We start from the raw sequence: 18,804 nt of genomic DNA, 5'->3' as shown, positions 1-18,804 counted from the left end.
CTATTTTTGTTAAAAAAAGTGGTTCGGTTCGTTTATTTTTTTTTTGTTAAAAGTTGTCTGGTTCGTTTACTTTTGTTAAAAAATGGTTCGTTTTGTTTATTTTTGTTAAATAAAAATGTTTTGGTTCGTTTATTTCTGTTACAAAAAAGTGGTTCATTTCGTTGATTTTTGTTAAAGAAAAAGTGGTACGGTTCGTTTATTTTTTTTAAAGTAGTTTGGTTTATTTATTTTTGTTAATAAAATGGTTCAGTTCGTTTACTTTTATTAAAAATAAAAGTGGTTTGGTTTGTTTATATTTGTTAAAAAAACTAAACAAATGTAAAAATGAGGTCTTGTGATGTCACAACCACGTGCAGCATGAAGACTCAAATATCCCATATTTATTTTCTAGATTTAATTTTAATTCTACAATCTTATTTCCACTTTTACTATTTGTTTTCTTTATTTAAATATGATTGTTTTGTTAGTAGTGGTCAAGGGTAGTTATCCCATGTCAGTAGTTTTTGATCATGTAATTCTCTTGTTTAAACTCACGTTGAAACTTGAAAGGAATGTAAGGTAGTTTTGTGTTTTGATAAAAAAAAGATATATTGATTTTCTCTCGATGGATTTTGAGGTAAAACTGATTCGTCTATGCTAGCTCGATCTTGGCATCTTGAGTGGCGATCTTAGACACGGTTTCATAGCCGGAGTGGTGAACTGTATCTCCAGTTGGTTATCGCAGCCCTATGGTTTATTTTCGGTGGTGTGCATGTATCCGAAAACGAGCCGTTTTTCTATCCGTTTCATTTTAGTTTCAATTTTCTATCTGTTACCTATTGATTTACTATCAGTAACCAGATTGGCAAAAACTATGACAAAAGCCAAAATGGTTATACATAATTTGAAGAATATTTTCATGTGTAGATGATATAATTTGGAAGGTGGATGATGATACATGGCTAATGGAAGGAGTTTGAATGAACTTGAAGAGGTGAGTGCACAAAGTTTGTAAAACGAGCTACACATGGATTCCTACACATGGATTCCTACATTCGAAGAAATCCTTACCACCAGCATGATACCTTGAAAACACATTGTCTTCGATCCCAGGTATAGAACCCATAAGCGGTTCTCTTGCTTACATTCTCTTTTCTTTTTTCTTTCATAAAAATATGTATTTTTATATGAACCTTTTAAGGCAACTTAAAAATGTCAAAAAGAAGTTGTGATGAATGTGATCACATTCTTCAGGGGTATATCTGTCTTTTTCATTATGTTATATTTTCTTTTACCTTTTTCAGGTTAAAAAAGGAGAAGATGAAGTGATTGTCACTATGCACTTCAATTAAACTGATTGCGAAGTAAATACTAGACATAATAGTTGGGTTGTGATGACAAAGAATACATTAACCGAATTGTTGACACAACTGAACCCGGTCTACCCAATTACCAGTTTTATATTATAAAAACCAATTAAGTTGCAATGACTAACGATTATTAGTTCAATGGCACAAGAGCTAACCCCAAGTGTTAAACAGATAAGTGATGCAAGATTCAATAATAAAAAACACAAACTGTTTAAACAATCAATTAATAAAGCAAGCAAGATTAAATAACATATTTAACCAAGTTCCTAACCATTAAAACACTAAGAATCCGATCATAATTAGTTTACACAAAACCCTACACATGAAGTGGTCACTAGGGGTTTTAACCTTGCATCTCCATGAACACCATAATCATCCAAGAGTTGTAAAGAGAAAACTTGTTGTGTGCAAAACCCTAACAGCCGTCCAATCGCGCGTCCCCCCACAACTGCCATCACCCCAAAACTCTAAACTCAGAATCAAGAATAATAATTTGTGTCTCTTTAATCAGCGGCCCAAAAAGATTATTTTCTTCTCACGTGGCTAGCCCACTACCTGGCAAAAGCACATAAATGTTTTCATTTATAATAGGATTAAATCTCTTTTCTGTCATTCAAAGCTTTCTTTTTCTTTCCGTGACTTTCGCACCAAATATAATCAAAATCCTTTAATTTATTTAACTTTATAATAAATTATGCATGATAAGTTCTATCCAATTCATAGACAATAAGTAAGTAGACATGAAGTGTTCTTCTAATTATTTTCTAAAGATGCATTCCAAAGTGATGTCAATTATGGACAGTTGGATTGATAGAGTCACTTTTTATATCGCTTAGATGGTTCTGATCTTGAACCTATAAAATACAAAAACTAATAAATGTATTTGAATTCCAGCAAATATTTAAATCAAATATGCAATATTATTAACAATTAGTCACAACCAAACACTAACTCATCATGCCCTTTCCATCATTTTTTTCCTTTTAAAATTAATCACAATCATTCAAATCTAATATCAATGGACTAGATTATTTCTCACACTTTTCATTTTTTTGTTTACTTTGTATTTTAACCTAACCCTACAATAATTTACCATTTAACATATTAAGAAGGGAAAATGACCAAATTGTCCATTTTGACCAATCTTATTCCAAAAGTGTCCATGAAAATCCCACTGGTTCAATCATGTCCACTCCAAAACCCAATAGTCCGCTCATTTATTCTACACCATGAGCCAATCGCCATGTGTACAAAAGCTTACAAGAATGTTTCCCGGCAGCCGTCTGGTTTGGTTTTCTGACATTTGACATAAATGTTCCCGGTGGCCACCTTGTTTTTTCAAATCTCCCCAGCCGCCTAGTTCTTTTACAAAATCTCATCGCCACCTTGATTTTTAAAATGTTCCCGGAGCATTGTTTTATAATTTTATTTTTCAACGATGATATGTTGAATGCCAAAAGCTTTGGCTCTTTATCTAAATTTTAGTGGAATCAAAATTGTATCGTTATTGATTATAATATTTTTGGTACTTCATCAATATTACAATGCAAATATAAATACAAGTAAAGGAAACTTATAAAAGGAAATAACAATATAAATGACTCATAATCAGTGAGGTCAAAAGGAGTAAACCGTGGGTCAAAAGGAGTGAATTTAGGAGGAAAATTAATGAAAAATATTTTCATCTCAATATTCTCCCTCAAGTTGGAGCATGTAAGTTTCGAGTGCCCAACTTGTCAAGATGAAACTTAAGTTGTTGAGATCCCAAGCCTTTGGTAAAACTATCCGCAATTTGCATTTTGGTGTCAATGTAGTGAGGTTTGATTTCTTGACTGTCTACTCTTTCTCGTACAAAGTAGCAATCCATCTCTACATGTTTGGTACGTTCGTGGAAGACCGGATTATTGGCAATGTGGCGGGCCGCTTGGTTTTCACAAAAAAGAGGAGTCGGTTTGGTCAAAAACACTTCGAAGTCCTTCAAAAGCCAACGAACCCATAGGATCTTGCTTACGGTAGAGGCCATTGACCGATATTCTGCCTCGGCCGAAGAGCGAGAAACAACAGACTGTTTCTTTGTTTTCCAAGAGATCAGTGCTCCACCTAACAAAAGCAAATAGCCAGTTCGAGATTTACGCGTGTACGGGCATCCAAGTCAATCTGAATCACAATAAGTTGTGAGATTACACCCTCCTTCTCGAGGGAGAAGAACTCCTTGCCCAGGTGTGGCTTTTAGGTAACGTAGCACTCGATGAGCCGCTTCTAAATGGGTTTTCTTGGATCAGCCACAAACTGGCTTAGGATGTTAACCGAGTAAGCAATGTTGGGTCGAGTGGCTTGTAAATAAAGTAATCTTCCTACCAATCGACGAAATTATCCGGCATCAAATTTTGGTTCACTTTCGCTTTTGTTAAGTTTAAGGTTTTGTTCAAACGGGAAAGAACTTGGCCTACACCCTTGTAAACCACTAACTTCAAGAATGTCTAAAATATACTTTCGTTGACTCAAAACAAGCCCTTCGATGGTACGGGCAACTTCTATACCAAGAAAATACTTGAGATTTCCAAGATCTTTTATGCTAAACAGATTGTCAAGCTTGTTCTTGGTGTCTTGTATCTTGTCTTCGTTGTTGCCCACAATAACAATAACCACATCATCTACATAGATAAGTGTCGCAACAAAGATTTGCCCATGCCGATAGATGAATAAGGAGTGGTCTGCCTTTGATTGAATATAGCTGAAACTAAGAAGAGCATTGGTGAATTTTTTGTACCAATTCCGTGAGGCTTGTTTAAGCCCATAAAGCGATTTTCGTAATCGGTAAACTCGTGTTTCTCCCTCTTTAGAAAAACCTTGAGGAATCTTCATGTACACCTCTTCATTTAAATCACCATGTAAAAATGCATTGTTCACATCGAGTTGGTGGATGAACCAATCCTTCTTTATTGCGTTCAGCGTTTTGCGTTAAGCGTTTTGCGTTACCAGATAGTGTTATGTCAATTATATATCTATAGGTAGCTAGCCTATAAAACAAGTATTACTAAGTGTTCGACACCGAAGCTGACTGTTTATCATTTGCCTTGCCACCAGGTCTATCCCGACCATGGTATGTGTTTAGCCAAGATTACACCCACTCGACCTCCAGTCGAGTTTAGCGTTGGGTGGGGTTTTTCAAACCCAGTAGTACTACTCAACAATGACTCGCTATTATCCAATATTAAACGGTTCGATGTGAATGAAGGACTTTAGTTATTGCGTTTGCCACTTAGTCTTTACAAGTGATATATAATCTATATTAACAAAATCTTAAATGCGTTTTCGGAGTATGTTATCTCTCCCAAGTGAAAAGCGTTTGAAAACAGTTTAAAAGGGGTAAGTGAACTCACTGTTTGCGAAGAATTTCCCAAAATAATTCACCAAAGGATGTGCGTCACCGACAAAAACTCTCTCTAGCGTTCTAAAACAACAAAGAGATTTTCTAAGTGTCGGAACTATTATCGAGTCTCTAGACTCGGCACATAATACCTATGCATACAACATGTTTCGTGTTTCGTTTGTGAATCGTGTGTGACTTTAACAAGTGTATTTGTGATACGTTACATGTGTGAGCAATTATTTACGTGTCATGTATTCATAATGTACATCACTAGCAATTACTTCCCCTAAGGGCAATTTGGTCAATACATAACAATTAACTAGCAATTATTCCCCGCAAGGGCAATTTGGTCAAATCATGACAATCAATTAGCAATTATTCCCCGCAAGGGTATTTTGGTCAAATCATGACAATCAATTAGCAATTATTCCCCGCAAGGGTATTTTGGTCAAAATACGACAATTAGTTAGCAATTATCATGTTTCATGCAACTTTCACAAAATTCAGCAACTAGTTTCTTAACGACAGAATTTTACTTGAAAAACTAGTCTATCCCACCGATCATAACATCACAATTAATTTACCAAAAATCATCACAATAACATGTATGTGTTAGGTTTCCAGAACATATTTTTTTGTATTTTTATTCCATACATATTTCTCACAAAGATCAATTTACCACAGCAAACTCATAACAGTCAAATTTATGCGTAACAGAATGTTATTTGAAATTCCCGTTAAACGAAAAATCCAATAAATGCAAGACCACTTGGGTTAGGTTCCTAACTCAATAATTCAACTTACAGAAGTGGAGCCAACCCAATTGGTCTCGTAGTTCATGAGATATAACATTTACAAAACAACCTAACAGCAGGTCTAACAACTCAGCTTTGCACAACGTTTTTGTAAAATCATAAAGGTTAACTTATACACGTCCAAAAATTGCAAATTTATATTCTTTAGAAACTAGACTCAACCTAGTTTACTGTAGTATCAATAATCTCAACCAATTTTCACATTTACACCCAGATACAGTCAATTGAACATCAACAACACAATCTGTCCAGAAACTGTTTGCAACAAAACTCAACAATTTAACCATCTATAGACCACAATTCATTCATATAACACTCTAGACTCTATAATCATTATCCATGCACATCAATTACACATTACATACATGATTAGGGTTTTATTTTATCTCAAAATCAAGACACAACAATTAACATGTAACAATATCAATTCTAGTTATCAAATCATCATCAATACACCATCAAATCAAACAAAATCATATGAACACAATAACATGTAGAAATCGGACCTAGGGTTTATAATTAACCCATTGAAAATCGAAAATTAAGCATAGAGGATGCATAGGATATTTGTTTATACCTTCCTAGCACCTTAATCTTCAATCAAAAGCTTGAAAGATTGCTTGTATGTGTGTGTGTGAATGGCGATCGCAAGAGAGGGGGAGGGGGGGCTGGCCGATCGGTCTAGTGAGGGAAAGAGGGAGATTAGGGTTTTAGGTTTATTATTATTATTAATAATAACATGTTACATCTAGGTCCCTCCACTTTCAAATGTTACTTTTCTAACTTAATTAACTAGTTCTAGCACATTGAGTTAACGTTTATAACAATGTTATCACATAACACATAAGTCTAACACATAATTATCACATAATTATTGTTTTGACGTTTTTCGTTTATTCACCAATTGTTTGCGTCAAATCGTTTGCGTTTCGGTGCAATTCCCGAAAGACTACACATGTAGTAAGTGTCAAGCGTCATTTAAACCCTAGTTTAAATGTAATGAGGTGTGCGTTATAGATTCAATGATCTTTAAGTTTGAATTGACGGAGTTGAGTTAGCGGAGTTAACCTGAAATTGACGAATGTCACATATTTCAGCTTGTTCTTTGTTTGTGCTAGATTCAACATTTGGACCTAGATCAGGCCCACAAACCTCATTTGAATCAGGTGGGCCAGAATGATTGCTTTCAAGGTTTTCTTCAAGTGATGGTGCAAGTTGTTCATTGTTTCTGCTTTGTTCAAGCCCAACCAAATTGTTTAGATCGGGTGGTCTTTCATCTTCGTATTGGGTTTTATCAAGAATGGGATCAAATAAATCATCTTCCATTTGGCCACTGTTGATTTTGTCAAAAGGGAAGTTACTTTCATGGAACTTCACATGTCTTGAAATAATGATTTTCTTGTTTTGAATGTCAAATATTTTATAACCTTTGGTCCCTGGCAGGTAACCCAAAAAAATACCCGGCCTTCCCCTTTCTTCAAATTTATCGCCTTTGGTCTCGTTGCTACTATAATAAATCAAACAACCGAAGGTTCTCATGAAGTTGTAATCTGCCTTTTGATTAAAAAGGATTTCATAAGGGATTTTGTTGTCAGTTGGCGTGGAAGGCAATCGGTTAATGATGTATGTGGCAGTTAAGACACACTCGCCCCAAAAAAGTTTAGGCAAGTTGGCTTCAAATCTTAATGCTCGAGCGGTTTCGATTATGTGTCTATGTTTTCGTTCCACAACCCCGTTTTGTTGTGGGGTGTGTGGACAAGTGGTTTCAAGAAGAATTCCTTGTTCACTATAAAATTTTAGCATTTCGTTGGAAGTAAACTCCCCACCGTTGTCACACCTAATTCTTTTTACTAATTTTCCAAATTGAGTGTGAACCATTTTGTGAAAGTTTATTAACAACTGGCTTGCTTGATGTTTGAATTTTAGTAAAAACACCCAAACGGACCGACTAAAATCATCAATGATGGTTAAAAAATACCTTGCCCCCGAGAAGGAAGGGAACCGATATTTTCCCCAAATGTCACAGTGTAAAAGTTCAAAGCAACTACTAGTCTTAATGCCACCAATGGGAAAGGGCTGTTTTGTGTGTTTTGCTCTTGAACAAGAGTCACAATTTTTATTAAAAGAGGTACTATTAAGGAAATCAATTTGAGATAACCTTTCACCGGAAGCATGACCTGTTCTTTTGTGCCAAGTGTCAATAGTCGTCATCATGGATCTTCTTTCTTTACCAATCACCCCCATCTGGTATAAACCACTTTTGCATTTACCCACACCAATCAAGCTCCTCGTGTGAAGTTTCTTCATAACACAAAAATCAGGAAAAAAGGTTATTGCTGACTGAAGGTCATTCAAACGACTAACTGATAATAGATTGCAAGTGAATTTAGGAATGTGTAGAACGTTTTTTATTTTCGTTCCTCCTGGTAGAACACATTCTCCTCTTCCTTCAATGGGTATGGCGTTCCCGTTAGGAATCACCACCGAGGGTTCAAATCGGTTTTTGGTTCTGTTTTGGAGGATCTCGGCTTTATATGTGATATGCTCGGTTGATCCCGAATCTATCACCCATTCTTCACATTCGCTGTATCTTTCTGCCATGGCAACGTTTTATGATGGTTGTGGCAAGCCTAATGGTTGTTAGGGTTTCGTTGACGGAGCAGTTTGTGATCCTACTTTGATATCATCTAAATTTTAGTGGAATCAAAATTGTATTGTTATTGATTATAATATTTTTGGTACTTCATCAATATTACAATGCAAATATAAATACAAGTAAAGGAAACTTATAGAAGGAAATAACAATATAATTAGCCCATAATCGGTGAGGTCAAAAGGAGTAAACCGTGGGTCAAAATGAGTGAATTTTGAAGGAAAATTAATGAAGAATATTTTCATCTCAATACTTTATGGTTCATGGAAGGTTGCGGTTCTTAATAAAGAAAGAAGGATTAAGAACAATTCAGGGTCTTTATCAATGAAAGGGATATTGTTTGGTCCTGATGGATCAAAAGGATTAGAGAAAAGGTTCTTTGAGCCAGCTAGGGGTTTTGTTTGGTGGTTTGAAAGAGTTGACCACCCACATCAATGGTGATGATATTGGGGGAAGAGTGGTGGTTTTGGTGATGGGTTTTTTGGTTTTTATGTGGAACTGAAAACCCATTTAAGATGGTTCTTATTGTGAAAAAGGAGACATATTTATCAAGATTTTAAGATTTCTTAACATTTCAAAAAATCAAGGCAACGCCGAGATTTTGTAAATAAAATAAGTGTCCGCCTAGATTTGAAAAACAATGCGGTCGTCGAGAACATTTATGTCAAATGTTGGAAAACTGGACGGCCGTCGGGAAACATTCTTGTAAGCTTTTGTACACATGACATTTGGTTCCTGGTGTAGAATAAGTGAGTGGACCTGCGGGTTTGTGGACATGATTGAACAGGTGGGATTTACATTAACACTTTTGGAATAAGATTGGTCAAAATTGACAGCTTGATCATTTTCCCTATTAAGAATGTGTAAGCTTTTTTTTTTAATTTAATTAAAATTCAATTTGGGATGAGCGTACTTAGAGATATTAAATGCTAACAAATAATATTTTAAAAGTTAAAACACAATTCATTGTGTAATATTTCATAAGATAAAAGATTAAGAGATAGATCTGAATAATTCATAAACGCACCCTTATTTCATAGTTGGTAACTTGGTATGGTAGTTTCAAGGAAAGAGGGTATGACGTAGATGAGAGAAGATGGTCGGTTTTGTGGAATCCAAACTACATCCTTATCTTGAGGATGAAACCAAAGTATGAGACCAAGAATATGTCGTTAAATGATTTCTTTGGTCTAAAATATTATTTCTAAATAGCATCTTTCATTCAAAGGATTTCGAATGAGAAACCGAATTTTGTATATTATGTGAATTGAATTCTTAATTATCAAATTCATACTCAACCACCTTATTGCCACACTAAAATAGAGTTGTTTGATAGATGCATTTTCATTTTAAGAGCACTAAATCAAAGTGCACTAAATCGCAATTGGCCTTTTGGCATAATGGCATGGGAGTGATGGTTAAGACTTGGGATCCTTGAGGTCTCAGGTTCGAAACCTGACTCAAGGGGGTTTTCTCACAGTAGTGGGTTTCCTCCTTGATGGTGTTCTTGAGTGAGTTAGGCCTGGAGCGTCAAAATCAGTATGGATGGTTGACATCCCGTCTCAGGAATGCTCACTCAGGTATTGGCATGGGATCCAAACGCTATTCAAACAAAAATAATAATAAAACCAAATCACTTCCGACAATAAAAATAATCTCTCTGTCCGACGCATTCTAGTCAACCCCTTTTTACAAGATATATATCTTGACACGTTTAATTGGTTAATAATTAATTAAATAACAGACTAATAATCAAATTTAATTAAGAAAATATTTAGAACCGATAACTCCAAAGTGACCTGTTTAAAGCATTTTACAAGTTTACCTGTCACGCAAAAAAAAAAAAAAAAAAAAAAAAAACCTAAGTACCACCGCAGATTTTAAACAATAGCACACCCACGTATGCTTGGAGCTAGCAAATAAACAGTGAGTATAATATTATTTGCAAAATCAAAAGTGATCCCTTCTCTGCTTTTTTTATCAACAAAAATTCAAAGTTCTCTTCTATAATTTTAAGTTATTATTTTTATTTTTTCATGACCACAAAGAAAGCTTCAATTTCATTTGACATCTTCTAATCTGAAATCCATATTATACATGTAAAATATCCTGGAACATCTTAAATAGATTTTATTATCTATTGCAGTAATATATAATGCTTTTAGGCTTGGATAATCAGTTCTGTTACAGGTAGTATAGAACAAAGCTCATGTAGTATACTTAAAACATAAAAACTTACCTGGAAAACTTACACTAATACATGCTTCTAATTAAATTTAAAATACTTAATACATAAAAATTATGACCCTTTATTATATAATTAAATTTGTCAACAGCAATTACAAAGCCTAAGACCCTTTAAATAAAACCAACACGACCCAAATGTAGTTAACTTCAAACTTCTCATGATAGATATAGATAAAAGCAGCAGACCTATTGGAACACCGTGAGTGTACGTACATATGAATCTTTAAGGGGTACTTTATTAGAGTTGTCTAATGCCTAGTTAACATCGTTTTATTTTTCAATTGGATAGGTCTTACATGTCCCCACCGTGCCGGGGTTATATTATTTAAAACAAATGTTTACACTATGATTATCTACCACAGTGTGGAGCTGGTCATAGTGCCATTCGTTGCGCTTGTGTCCGTTTGCATAATAGTAAATGAGTTTCCTTGATGCACAATCGGTGGAGGAACAACTGGAAGTCCCGCTCCCAAAGAGGTTCCAAGCCATCCAATTACTCCACCCATGTGTAGCCGAGAGCTCTACACTTCATTAGTGCACAGGAACGTGATGCGAATGCACTTAGCTATGTCCTGACTATTATTCATGTCTCCTTCTCTAATAGTCAAGACATAGCTAAGTGCATTCGCATAGCGTTGCTGTGCACTGATGAAGTGATGAGCTCTCGGCCACGCATGAGTGAAGTAATTGGATGACTTGGAACCTTCTTGGGAGCGGGACTTCCAGTTGTTCCTCCATCGGTTGTGCATCAAGGAAACCCATCTACGATTATGCAAACAAATACAAGCGCAACGTATGGCACTATGACCCACTCCACATTCAGTGGTAGATAATCATAGCGTAAACATCTATTTTAAATTATATAACCCCGGCACGGTGGGTACATGTAAGACCTATCCGATTGAAAAATAAAACGGTGTTAGCTAGGCATTAGACAACTCTAATAAAGTACCCCTTAAAGATTCATATGTACGTACACTCACGGTGTTCCAATAGGTCTGCTGCTTGTGTTCTGACGGTCTTTAGAGCATTCATAACGGGGTGGGTTGCCCAAGGTCCGGATACAGTTGGCACGCGACGGACTGACACTCACCGGACGTCACCGTTGTAGCACCAAAGTCTGCTGAAGAAGTTTGAGAAGGACCGATAGATGTGGGGCCCTTTATATATTAATTAATAAAAATCGATGTGAGTTTTGGATCTGATGGATTTGAAGGATACTAACAGCTATTAGTGATGGTTGCTGAAGAAGAACGATTTAAATAAATCAATTGCTGGGTAGATTTTACCAGGGACCGAATTTAAAGCTCCGACAAGAGATTGGGTGGGTAGATTGATTTCTAATTATTGGGTGCGAGGTCGTTGGTATATAATAAAGATTATATATTATTAGTTTTTTTAAAGCCAAGTTTTTAAGGTGGCTAATATAATAATGTAGTATGTATTTTCATTAGGTGATTAATATAATAATGAGATGTGGTATATAAAATTTAGTAGGTGATTAATATAATAATTAAATATGTTAACTTGATTAAATATAAAGTATTAGGTTAGAAGTGTGACACATGGGTTAGTCAAAAAATTTAAATTCTTGAAAATGCACAAACTATAAATATAATGCTAAAAACAAATAAAGTGTTTAAAATATTAGCAAAATTGTGACAAAAAATCTTTTTACTACCTTAGGACCAAAAATCTGCAACTTTTAACTCAAACGAACCAAACTTTCACAAATCCTTAAGTTGCCCTTGGACCAAAAACTGAAGAATTTTGACTCGCACTCAAAATCTTAACTCGAAACTAAATATTTGATATGTTCACCCTACACATGTATTAGTTTGCAAATTTAATGTTACAAAAATAACAAATAAAAAATTCTATAGTTATCCTTTAGATGCGAATTTCATTTACAATATGTTGCTGGTAATTTGTGACTGACACTTGTGGTTAAAGAAAATGCAGATCCAGAACGGTCATCTTTAAACTTGATCAAGATCTTAAATTTATTTCTTTGTTTTTTAAGTCACGATAGTTCTGTTTCAACTGCGTCAAACATCAAACCCCAAAAAATAATAAATAAATAAATAAAATAAACAATCCATTTCTACGTATAAATATATGGAGCAAAAAAAACCAACTTCATTATTTCCCAATTCACAAAAGTCATATTTTTACCCTTTTCAAACCAATTTCTTTAAGGTAACTGATAATTATTAAATCTGTAAATAGTTTTTGTAACATAAGAAATCATAATGTCTACATGTGAAATTCTTGGTAGCGAAGTAAGTGTTAATATGAGAATGTTTTACAAAAAGTTATAAACATGCTGGCATATTAAAAATTAAAAACAAACAGAAATAAAAAAACATTTTACTTATAAAGTGATTGTTTTTTTCTTTTTTCCCTTTTGTTTTATTTGACAAGGAATTCACATAAAAATATATTTACAGTTGAATATAAAAATAATATTAGACACAAAAAAATGTAAATAGTTTTTCAGATCATGCTCGTTTGAGCCAAACTCATTTTTACTTAAAAAAAATACGTTGACCACATTTATTTTAAACTAAACATGAACCCTAAGCCGGTCATTTAAAATTACTTATAATTAACTGTATAATAATGGTGATATAAAGTTGCATTATGATGTGCAGACTGATAAGATATTTGGTAGGGGCTATTCTTTTTGTTATCACAAATCATCTCCTTAAAAACAAAAAAAAAGTCCATAATTCTTTGAAAACAATCCACTAAGAATAACAGTAATTCAAACATTGCATATTCGAGGACATTTACTCGTTAATTTATTAACATTGAATCTTGTACTATATTAACTTGCTTTTTTTGACATTTTATTGTGTATTTTTAAAGATAATATGTCTTTATTTAAATAATACTTATTGATAACTGATGACATACTTTAATTTTTTTGTAATATATCTAAGTAAATAATTTGTGTTATATAATGATCATAGAATTAGAGTTTCAATTAAAAGACAAAGGATTACATATAAATCAATTACGTGAATCAGATTACATGATTTGGATTAAATGAATCGCATTAAGAAGATTGATCGATTGAACCTATGAATCGATTGAATCCGATTGAATATGTGTAGGTGAATCGATTGACTCCGATTGAAGCTGTTAATCCGATTGAATATAGGAAGGTGAAACAATTGATTATGTGAATCCGATTACAAATGTTTGATAGTTATCTTGAATATTGATGAATTTCAATGTAATATATATATGTGAATTAGGATGATAAAAATTTAATAGGCATCACAAGTTTGATTTTGAAATTGAATTAAAATAATTAGGAAATGCCATGTAAAAATTTGAAGAAATTTGGTGAAAAATAAAAGAAGAATTTGGTGGACACAACTTGTTTATTTTTTAGAGTTAAAATAATTAGAGAATGACATGTGGCAATTTAAAGAAATTTGGTAAAAAACAACAGAAGAATTTTGTGGAAACCCACTTGTTTATTATATAGAGAGATTATGTGATGATGTCTCGGTTTGTAGTTGTGAAAAAAGTAAGGTTTTAAAAAGAAGTTTGAAAACTGATGTGGCGGTTTGTGAAAATTTATTGTTGTAGATGCTTTTATCAGCGTTAATACATCTTAATGTTCCAAAATTGCCCAATTTCGCCGCATAGTTTTCATCCAACATGATATTGGCAGCTTTAACGTCCAGTGGACTACAGGTTCTATACAACCATGGTGCAAATAATATAATGCATGCGCCCAGTGGCGAAGCTTGGACTGAGGCACGTGGGGGGGGGGGGGGGGAGCTCAAAATGTATACAAAATTTCACAAACGAAGGGGGCTCAAATATTCGGCCGAAAAAGGCTAAATTTACACAACGTATAAAAATTTTCGGCCGAAAACGGGTAAATTTACCATGCTGCGAAAAAAACAGGGGTCCGGTGCCACCCCGGGCCTCAATGAAACTTCTCCAATGCATGCGCCTCATTCTTGATGATTGTTTGTCTTCTTTCCCAGTGGAGAATGGATCGCTTAGAATCATCTGCTACAACAATGCAGTTAATGGAAAACAACTGCTATGATTACAAGTGTAAATGTCACACCCCGATCTTAGGGCCTAGGCGTGTGACCAATAGTTGCTACATGTTTTGTAAATAAATCAGAGTTGCGGTTTAAATTTAGCGGAAGTCTTTAATAAAATATTATTACTTTGAAAACTTATTAAAAAGTCGTGTTTAAATACCCGTTCAATGATTACAATACGTTTCTTTAGAAAACATAACTCTTTGTAATATTTTGCAATAAAATATCTGAGCCACCAGATAGTATCTAATGACTATAACTTCAATCTTCTATTCCTTCTTGCTTGTATGTTCTAACCTTTCTTGTTTCCCTGTAATATGGGTGGGAAAATACGTCAGCACAAAGCTGGTGAATAACGCTGACTCTAAAATCTCTTTTCAATACCTTTGTGAAACCAACAATAATACCTTTGTGACTACTCATTAGACACCCAACTAAATTGGGATCAAATTACCCTAAGTACCATGTACAATTAATTATATACACAATATCATTTCTCTGAACAGTCCCGTAGACCTTCATAGGCATGTTGATGATATGCATGGCCTCGGGGAAATGCCGAGTCACCATGTATGTTTGGATCCATACACATGTATACTCTTAATCAGAGTGTCCGTTTCTTATTATTGTAACACAAAGTTTTAAGGATTCGTAAATCCTATGCAAACATTCAGACTCATTATAAAAGGTTTGTGGCGTATTCACCTTTTCTATTTATAATCAGTTTCTGATACTGATTTCCTCTTCTTGTTTTGTTACCTCGGACCTATAGTACGAGAATAACCTTTGTATAAATAACTAGATCAACGATTTAGCTTTAGACCTTTAGTCTATTTTGGTATAACTTCAACCTTGATAAAACATTTATTTATATAAAACATTTGGACCTTTAGTCCCTTTGTTTATTTACCAAACATATGCTACGTTTCTTCTTCAAGAAGAAATGTCTATATTAAGTTCATTCTTCAAGAAGAAACATTAATCAAACTATATTCTTTGAATATCATATTTCTTTAATAATAAAGAAATACTATTTATTATACCCTTGATATATAATTGCTTATGTTTCTTAGTCAAGAAGAAACTATAATTTGACTATAACCTTTGCTTAAGAAAAATTATATTATGCATAATTATAATCAAGGTTCAGCTATACCTCCGACTATGGTCTAAGCCATAAATAATAATAAAATAATAACTTAGGCAGAACCCCTTACCTTGCACCGGTATTCGGAGTTAGATATTCCTAAGTTTATACGGGCAGCACTTCTACTCTATGCACGATTATCGAGACGTTCTTGATTAATTCTTCTTGGCACGCAAATCGAGGCAACGTTCGGGTGTCGCCGGGTCGTGCACGTACTTCGAGACGAAAATGTCGGGTTTCTTGAGTGGCACGCACTTCAAGGAAAACACCGGGTTTATGGCACAGATTACGAGGTTCGACACTCAAAATTGGCTATAAACACCGGGTCGTGCACGTTCTTGATTAACTCTTCTTGGCACGCAAAACGATGTAGAGAGAGAGTGGCTGCGGGTGTGTGAAATGGATGTGCCATAGCCACCCTATTTATAGCCGATTTTGAGTCCCATCGCGTACCGCGATGGGCTCCTTTCCTGACTCCGTCGCGTACCGCGACCGACACATTCTCGCCACGTGTCGCCACGTGGTCTGACACGTTCTGCCACGTGTCTCGTCGTGTTGCCACGTGTCACCAGAGTGTGACACGTGTTCGTGAGTCATCATGGCCCATCGCGTACCACGATGGCCGTCCTCTTGGACTCATCGCGTAGCGCGATGGGTCCTTAAATATTTATTTTTCATTTTGGTCCCTCTTCTTTGACAGCTTGTCATTTCTAGTGCAAAGTGCGCCATCAAAGCGCCACATTGCGCCCAACGCCCTTCGCAGTCGCTGTCGCCATCGACCTCGTCCTCGCCCGAGCGCTGTGCGCGTCGGGTGTTACGCACCCTCCGCTAGGACCACTTGGTGCATGATATTCATAGAAGAATATTACTATGGAAAATCTCTTGTTTATAAAGAGCTTCTATTTCTTTACACTTTCCATGTGGGATGGATTCCATCTTCCTTATTTATACCTTAGTAGAATGCTTCCATTTTCTTACATCTTCCAATGTGGGATGAAATTTTCTTTCATGTTAGTAAACTTTACTTAGGAAATATTTTTATTTCCTTAATTTCCTTATTTAATATTTTTCCATGACTTGTCTTTAATATTATTTTTGATCCCTCAACTTTCCTAAGTTGTCAAATTTGGATCGAAATTTTGGGGATGTTACAGTAAAGTCAATCGCATTTGTGATTTTACAAATCGTAAACCAACAAAAGCCGGCATTTGGCTGCTAAAATAACAAAATCGATTAACAAATATGGAATTTATGGTTAACCATCTAGTGTCATGATACATGTCTTGAAAACTTACCAAACAAAAACTGGCTCAAGGATCCATTTGGCAACAACTCTAAAATTATAGCACGCTCTATTCTTTTGGTACCCGCAATTTTTTCAATGCTATAACCTAGAAGCTGTACCACATTACGGTGTCGAAGTCATGAGTGTATATCGACTATATCCATGAACCTGTCATCATTTATTGCAAATGAAAGAAAATATTTTAGCAGCGATCATCATACCGTCTCCAAGCATGCCCTGAAATAAAAGCCATCGGTATTACCCGTACCAAAGAAAAGTTTACATATATTGTGGTGATCATCCTTTTGGTACGCACCATATAAACACATCCAAGACCTCCACTTCCCAACTGATTGGTCATGGAAAAATTAGCAGTTGCTCTCCTCACTACACGTTGTAGTTCATGAATAATGCATGCGATGCTTTAGGATTTATGGTCACTAGTTAAGAAAAGAGAGTTAGGATACAACTATACATGCGATTAAAGTGTTGTACTAGTACTTATAAAAAATTAAGTGGATGTATGAAAATTAACTTACTCCACCATTAATTATGGTTCTTCTTCATCCAAAAGAATGCTATTGTGGCCAGTGTGATTATAACAACAATTGTTACAAAATTTGCAACTGCTATTATGATCACCATCTTTGAATTTTTATTTTCTAAAAGTAAAAAAGTTAGTTTAAACACAACTGGGATTAAATCTTAGGAGCTGTTTGGTTGCTAGGAATTAATCCAAGGGATTTCAATGGACTTGGAATTTAAATTCCATTCCTCAGCATAAACAAGATTACGATTAACAAAAACGAATTTGGACTTCATGAGGTTTCAATCAAAGTGAACGAATCTAAATCTACCTATACTATTAAAACAATAGAGTTTGTGTCAACATGGTCTCTTCCTATTGGTCTATTCATTTACTCTATACTTTTAAATTGCATCTATAACCTTATAATAATTATACTTTTAAATTTAAATTAAACAAGGTAATCAAATCTAGGCTTATGTAACGGAGGTGGAGAAGCGATGGACTTGACTTACTCTCTAAAGACTCATTGTAAAGACATTAAGTTTTTATTATTTAGGGTTACGGCGTTTGAAGGATAATAATAAAACCGGTGAAAACTGGTACATATAGATGATTTTACAAGATGAGATGATAATTTAATATTTATTTACTCTATACTTTTATATTGCATCTATAATCTTATACTAATTATAGTTTTAAATCAAACAAGGTAACCAAATCTAGGCTTTTTTAGAGGTAGAGAAGTGATGGACTTGAATTACTCTATAAAGACTCATAATAAAGACATTAAGGGCCTATTTGGTATGATGTAATGGAATGGATGACGGAATATAATGAAGGATGGAATGTAATGGACAAAGAAATAAAATGAATTATTACTATTTCATTGTCATGTTTGGTTATCTTAAAAGAATGAAATGAATCATTACTTTATATTGTTTGGTAGACAATAAATGAAATACAATTTATTATGGATGACAACTATACACCTCTTATACTAAAGAACACTTATTAATTTTCACAACAAATTGTAGTCTACACTCTGTTAAGATGAACGATCCTTTGTAAATAATTGAGAACATTTCAGTTTGTAACATTCTGCTCACATATACATCGAAAATAGGTCATTATGTCTGAAAACAAGTTTGTATAATTGAAACCAGAACTTTGTGCTCACCGATTTGTAAATGTCAAAAGGTTATTATGATTAACTATCGTCACATTTCAGTATCACAAATTAATTTTAAAATTAGATTTCCATAAGGCTTTTTCACGGAATATAATTTGCAGTCTTGAATTCGTGTAAACTAAATTGGGAAGGATAATCTTC

At 34.5% G+C, this 18,804-nt stretch overlaps 1 pseudogene across 1 annotated transcript in view; it reads right to left on the bottom strand.

Annotated features, from left to right (window-relative positions):
- Window positions 1-10,003: 10,003 nt before the first annotated feature.
- LOC143569771 (DEAD-box ATP-dependent RNA helicase 38-like) overlaps window positions 10,004-18,804 on the bottom strand; it is a 45,490-nt pseudogene continuing 36,689 nt past the window's right edge. Inside the window, exon 9 of the transcript XR_013141794.1 lies at window positions 10,004-10,015. The product of XR_013141794.1 is annotated as a DEAD-box ATP-dependent RNA helicase 38-like (transcript). The remainder of the gene's footprint in view (window positions 10,016-18,804) is intronic.

The sequence above is a fragment of the Bidens hawaiensis genome, unplaced genomic scaffold (genome assembly GCF_021521415.1).
Source record: "Bidens hawaiensis isolate Kalapana, Puna unplaced genomic scaffold, B.hawaiensis_p1.1 tig00024648_1, whole genome shotgun sequence".
In the NCBI taxonomy this organism is placed as follows: domain Eukaryota; kingdom Viridiplantae; phylum Streptophyta; class Magnoliopsida; order Asterales; family Asteraceae; genus Bidens; species Bidens hawaiensis.
Note: the sequence above shows the minus strand (reverse complement) of the source record. Positions and strands in the feature narration are given on the sequence as shown.